The sequence below is a fragment of the Limulus polyphemus genome, unplaced genomic scaffold (assembly GCF_000517525.1).
Source record: "Limulus polyphemus unplaced genomic scaffold, Limulus_polyphemus-2.1.2 Scaffold935, whole genome shotgun sequence".
In the NCBI taxonomy this organism is placed as follows: Eukaryota; Metazoa; Arthropoda; class Merostomata; order Xiphosura; family Limulidae; genus Limulus; species Limulus polyphemus.
This window is the reverse complement of record NW_013666545.1, coordinates 200,588-207,590: the sequence shown is the minus strand read 5'-3', so window position 1 is coordinate 207,590 and position 7,003 is coordinate 200,588. Positions and strand designations below refer to the sequence as shown.

Here is a 7,003-nt window from a genome sequence, read left to right as displayed (position 1 = left end):
AGGATATTTTTTTGGTTATACTTTTGCTTAGATTGATATTTGAAGTAAAATATATTAACAATACTGTGTCAGTTTGTGACACACTTGGTTGCCAGGATATTTTTTTGGTTATACTTTTGCTTAGATTGATATTTGAAGTAAAATATATTAACAATACTGTGTCAGTTTGTGACACACTTGGTTGCCAGGATATGTTTTTGGTTATACTGTTGCTTAGATTGATATTTGAAGTAAAATATATTAACAATACTGTGTCAGTTTGTGACACACTTGGTTGACAGAATATGTTTTTGTTATATCACTGTTTAGATTGATATTTGTAGCAGAAATATCTTAACAATACTGTCTCAGTTTGTGACACACTTGGTTGCCAAGATATGTTTTTGGTTATACTGCTGCTTAGATTGATATTTGAAGTAAAATATATTAACAATACTGTGTCAGTTTGTGACACACTTGGTTGCCAGAATATGTTTTTGGTTATATCACTGTTTAGATTGAAATATTAGTAGTTTGTTTGCTTGTACACAGTGGATCGAACCCCGGATATTAATGTTATAAGTTCGTAAATTTATCTTTGTTAACCAGGAGGCTCCAACAAACAGTCAGACAAATTATTATTTAAAAACTATTTTAAACTTAGAAACATAGAGAATAAATAGTCGGTCTTTCGTAAACACTTTTACTATTAAAAGTGATACTGCCAACATTTATATATTTCTAATATTGCACGCAGACGGCGTTGGTGTATAATTGGTTTTTCTCAGCAATAACAGATTCAGTTTCATTACCAAAAAATGTCTAGTGTTAGATTGAAAAGTTTATGCTTTGGTACGTATTCCTAATAAGATCCTTTATTCTATTTTAACGATTACAGTAACCTACAAAATGAAAGAATATTATTGTAAGCCCGAGGCATAACAATGGCGAAAAGAGAAAGTCAATTTTTATACCTTTTACCATGTTTGTTGGTTAAATCTTGTATGAACAATTTATTGTAAAAGTTCAGCGCAGAATACTTACTGGTTTTAAATGGGACCTATGTTTGATTCGATTGGAGTTGGTTATGCAAGTTTGTAAGAAAAGAAGAAAATCGTGCACCAAGTTTCATTCATTCATAGACTCGTTGTTCATGCACGCGACGATATTTTAAGAGCACGTGAATGCAAAAGGCAAACTTTTCTTTGTTCTCTTTTGTTCGTGTTTCAAACAACGAACTGTAAAACTAATATATATATGTATATCATCAAATACGAATCTCTATAAAAGGAACCAAAGAGCTCTCTCCATGCGATCATGAACATGTCTTCATAGGAACAAAGATTATAACTTGACTTAGAGTTGAAAGTGTATGTAAGTTTGTCTGTGTGTTTAACTTGGAAGTGACAGACTAGAGGGAAGGCAGCTAGTCAACCCCACGTATCTCCAATTCTTGGGCTACTGTTTACCAAAAAACGAATAGTGAGTTTGACCGTCACATATGATTTCCCCATTGCTGAAAAGGCGAAAATGTTCGGTAAAGGATTCCAATCCGCGACACCAAGATTGATAGACTTAGGATTGTAAGATCCACTGAACGTGGATCATTTTTTGGTATGGTTTGTTTGGAATTTCGCGCAAAGCTACACGAGGGTTATCTGCGCTAGCCATCCCTAATTTAGCATTGAAAGACTAAAGGAAGGGCATCTAGACATCACCACCCACCGCCAACTCTTGGGCTTCTCTTTAACTAACGAATAGTGAGATTGAACGTAACATTATATCGCCCCCACGGCTGAAAGGGCGAACATGTTTGGTGTGACGTGGATTCGAACCCGCAACGCTCATATTGCGAGTCAAAGCGCCCTAACCACCTGGCCATGCCGGGTCAATTATACATTTTTTGTCAGTCTGTTAAAAGTAATACCTATTTCAAACGTGAACACTTGGCAATAATGTTAATTGTTTCGTCTCTCAGAATGCTAGCGTCCTCTGTGTAGTTCTGCCTAGTATTTATGTTTAAAATGTTCTAAATGGCTGTTACATCAGTGCAGTACTGCCAAGCGTTCATGTTTGAAATAGATGTTACTTTTGCACAGCAATGCCATTATTTCTGTTGTTGTTGTTTTTAACGGATATTACTTGCGAATATTACTGCCACGTGTATTGTTTAAAATGACTTTTATTTGTTTGTTGTAATATGCTACAATAAGTATGAATGTTTTGTGCCTTTGTTTGTTTGAGGTGTAACCAGTGTTCCCTCTAACCTGCGCATTTAATTATTCTAGCCGCGCAAATCCCCAGTAATGGTGAGGAGTCTCAACACGTTGATGGCCTAAAAGCCCATATAACCAACTGATAGTATTTCAAAGTGGCCTAATGGTCCAATAGGGTCGATGGTCTAAAAAACCACCCTAAAAAAACTGGTAGCGCACATTCGCACATTGCTTTGATACCGGTGCACATGAAAAATTTCATTCCGCACATGGATTGAAAAAATTAGAGGAACATTGAATGTAACTGTATTTTATTTGTACATCTTCAGTAGTATTGTTCTTTTAGATCCTGAATGTAACTGTATTTTATTTGTACATCTTCAGTAGTATTGTTCTTTTAGATCCTGAATGTAACTGTATTTTATTTGTACATCTTCAGTAGTATTGTTCTTTTAGATCCTTAGTTAACTTAACTTACTAAATATTTTAGAATAGTTAGATATTTTTATTGTATTGCTTGAAAAAAGCTTTGCCTTTTGATACATTCCACGAAATTAAGGCCCTAACTATAGGAACACTCAGTCGTAAAGTGTAATTTAGTGGTAAGATGTTTTATAAATTTATAAATTTCTTCAAAATAGTTCTGTAAAATGTTAAAAAAACTGCGACTTTAAGTTGATGAAACCTGTTTGTAATTGGTATTCCTATTCGAATCCTAAATAAAGATGTTTAATGCTAACTCTAAACGATAGCTAGCTGGTCATATATATATTTCTGGTGCCCCACGGCTGAGAGTTAGGGAACCCTAATAAGCTGGGGACGGTATCAAGTGGTTCGTCAGCCACTGTGTGAATAAAGAAATCAAATTCGTGAAAGTGAACGTGTGCGTGCCTTTCAGCTTCGCTAGTTTAGTAATAATGATCTCAAATCTGGGTGACTACTACTACTATGAAGAAGAATAGATCCTCACTGTGTGCAATTACAATACAGCGTTTCCATTTTGTCACTTGTTGGTAGTGTAGCACAAAGCTACATAATGGAATGTATGTTCTCTACCCTCCACGTGTATCGAAACCCGATGTTTAACGTTATATGTTAACAGACTTATCACTGAGCTATTGGGGTGGAAGGTGATTCTTTTCAACATTACTACCAGACAAATTCAATAAGAACGTGTTGTAGAAGTGTAACAATACCAGAGGCTTACCTTTACTTTGAGTTCAGCACCATAAACGACGTTCGTGGAATATTTGTTTTTACAGCTAACCAGGTTTTTAGGGAAATTGTTCATAGACAATACAGTTGATGGAGAATTACAAACGGTTAACTACCCAGTAAGTGACCTCTGTAAAGGTTCTTTTACTTGGTGTTCCTCATAAAACGAACATTAAAGATCGGTGAAGTACAAGAAGAAGGAACACCGATACGAAATTAATGTTATATCTTGAGGAACAGATCAGTAGATGAACGGAGGGATGGATAGATAGATAAGATTCGATTTTGATTAAAATTTCTATTTAAGTGTTTAATTAACGTTAACGTTTCTTGTGTTGTTGTTTTCTGTGGCAATTTTGTAGGGCAAATGAAAGGAAAAATCTAATACAATTGATATTAGTGTAATGACTCTGATTTTACAAAAGCACGCGTTCTTAAAACGGGTTACTATCCAGACCTTGCTTATGAAATTCTGCGCAGAAAGTAAAATTTAAACTTCTACTAACTGATAAAAAAATGCAATTACTTTCGGGTTCTTTTTTTATCATTCACATTTCTGTTGCGTGTTCATCAGTTTGGCTTTTCGTTGTAATTTTTGAAACTAATAGAAATTTGTACTTATTTTTTGTTCTGTGTTGGAATCCTTTGAAACGGTGTTCAGCTTGTAAACTTGGAACCTAAGTTTTTATTAGATAATTGAACGATAGCTATGAAAGCATGATGCCTCACGAGACATTATTTCTTTCTGAATGTCCCTTTGGCTCACGTAGAAATGTGTCTTTGGCTTTAAAGGTAATGTTCCTTTGCCTCACGAGACATTATTTCTTTCTCAATGTTCCTTTGGCTCACGTAGAAATGTGTCTTTGGCTTTAAAGGTAATGTTCCTTTGCCTCACGAAACAATGTGTTTTTGGCTTTAAAGGTAATGTTCCTTTGCCTCACGAAGCAATGTGTCTTTGGCTTTAAAGGTAATGTTCCTTTGCCTCACGAAGTAATGTGTTTTTGGCTTTAAAGGTAATGTTCCTTTGCCTCACGAAGCAATGTTTATTTGGCTCACAAGGCAATCAATCCTTGCCTCTAAAAGCAATTTTTCGTGGACACTCAAGGCAACGTGTCTTTGCCTCTCAAGGCAATGTTTCTTTGACATTAACTCATGAGGTAATGTATCTTTGATACGCGTATTCAAAATTTCGAAAATCATAATACAGGAAGGAATTTTTAAAGATTAAAATGTCAGACCAACATAAATTATCCATCCGAGGAAACAGAATTCAACAACGATGAATATTAATGGCATTCTCAGCTTTATCCTAAATATTGACGATTATCCATGACAAAATAGTTTGAAGGTTTTGGAAAAACAACATCCCGTAGACTGTCATTACCTGACTAGGCAGAAGACTTGCGTCTTTTTAAATAAAAATATGCCTTTCTAAATATGTAAATATAAACCAGTTCTGTAGTAGCGTTAAGCCTAAAGTGTGTCTTTAGAGCCTTAATCAAAATAATAAACGAATTCGTATATTAAACAACATATGACAGAAAAGTAAAAAATTAGAGAAATAATTATGACATAAGTAGAGCTCTCACATAAGTCCAATCTTTTCTTTATAATGTAGAAGTAATATGTTGGATAAACTATTTTAAATATGTTTAAAGCTGATTTAGAACTCTACAGAATGTTCCATCATTATATTAGGTTTTGTAAGTAGCAATTACTTTTTTGTGTTCTTGAGTTCAGAACACAAAGGATGTTCGACAAGGAATACTGTTATATGATATTGAAATCGACTTTAAAGTAATATTGAAACTGATATTAAATGCAGTGATTTTCTTACTATCCTGTAGAAATAAGCCTAGCTAATATCATGTCTGACTTATTCCAATGTATGTATATATATACATATATATGTGTGTGTGTGCATGTTTTAATTATGTTATGGGGAAGGATGATTTATTCTCCTGAAGATGGTGGAATTATTGTGCAAGTTAAAAACGTTGACGTCTCGTTTTATCAATTTTGCTTTAAAAAAAGGATATCATGCTTTGAATTCAATATTCTAAGCCTTTGACTGCGCTTCACTACCCAGGTAGTTATTTCTAGAACCTATGTCTTTTGCAAATTTTCTTTTTGAAAGATTTATATGCATTGTGGCCAAACCAACTATTCTAAGTACGGAAGAGACCAGAATACGAGGTTTACAAATTGCCTGATTTGTTTCGAAAAATACATGACATGCCCCTTTTGGGTTTTTGCTAGCCGGAAGTGTCCAGTTTCAACTCTTCAACATGCCTCTTTGGGGTTTCTGCTAACCAGAAGTTTCCTGGTGTCAACTCATCAACGTGCCTCTTTTGGGTTTCTGCTAACCGGAAGTTTCTAGCGTCAACTCTTCAACGTGCCTCTTTTGGGTTTCTGCTAACCGGAAGTTTCCAGCGTCAACTCTTCAACGTGCTACTTTAGGGTTTCTGCTAACCGGAAGTTTCCAGCTTCAACTCTTCAACATACCTCTTTTGGTTTTCAGGAAGTAAATAACCTTATTTTTAAATTAAAGAGTTAGACTTTACAGATTCCTTAATAACATAAAGATTATTCAGATTCTAAGGATGAAAATAAAAACTCTAAAAAAAAAGATAATTTTGATATTTGTAAATAGTCCAATAATGCCAACAAAATATAATTTATTGTTCGTTGACTTATCTGCTAATATGTGACAATATAGCCAACAAAATAAAACCTATTGTTTGTTGACTTTTCTGCTACTAGATGACAATAATGCCAAGAAAATAAAATATATTGTTTGTTGACGTTTCTGCTAGTAGATGACAACAATGCCAACAAAATAAAACCTATTGTTTGTTGACTTTTCTGCTAGTAGATGACAATAATGCCAACAAGATAAAACTTATTGTTTGTTGACGTTTCTGCTGGTAGATGACAATAATGCCAACAAGATAAAACTTATTGTTTGTTGACTTTTCTGCTAGTTTGTGACAATAATGCCAACAAGATAAAACTTGTTGTTCGTTAACTTTTCTGCTAGTAGATGACAATAATGCCAACAAGATAAAACCTATTGTTTAGTGACTTGTCTTCTAGTAATGTCAACAAAATAAAACCTGACTTGATAGGAAAATAAAAAAAATGGTGTCAAGTGTAAGTTTCCGACACGATTTCAACACTACTTTCTCGAATAACATTAGTATTTTTAAAGCGATCTGATTGGATGTCAGTGTTTGATATATTCAGCCCGCAATTGTCACGGTGATGTCGCCTGAAGGGCAAATGACGTTATTATTTTGGTTATTGTGACTTGCATATTATTATATTTCACCCTGTAATATAAATTAAATATATCAGTCACGTGATATGCAGTCGGGAACAAAAAGTCAGTTTTATGACGTCTATGAACACTTCCACCAGGAAGCGCTGAAGCACATATCCAGTCACATGATACCTAATTAATTACCGTGTGTGAATCCATGAATATTTTCATCGGTATTTCCTGTAAACCACATTTAATCATATGTCTTCTAATTAACTACATTTCAAAATTTAAGATAACTTCCACTAGGGGTTCTGTAGTTCATTTACAG

The 7,003-nt window shown here is 34.3% G+C and overlaps 1 protein-coding gene and 1 long non-coding RNA gene across 4 annotated transcripts in view; one reads left to right on the top strand and one right to left on the bottom strand.

The window, feature by feature from the left end:
• LOC111086227 overlaps nt 1–5,456 on the top strand; it is an 18,182-nt gene extending 12,726 nt beyond the window's left edge. The window contains exons 2-3 of the long non-coding RNA XR_002610963.1: nt 3,474–3,480; nt 5,445–5,456. This is a non-coding gene — a long non-coding RNA (uncharacterized LOC111086227). The remainder of the gene's footprint in view (nt 1–3,473; nt 3,481–5,444) is intronic.
• The window catches only part of LOC106461330 (gamma-aminobutyric acid type B receptor subunit 2-like), a 126,393-nt gene that overhangs the window by 112,861 nt on the left and 6,529 nt on the right, over nt 1–7,003 (bottom strand). The gene's annotated exons all lie outside the window — the stretch shown is intronic.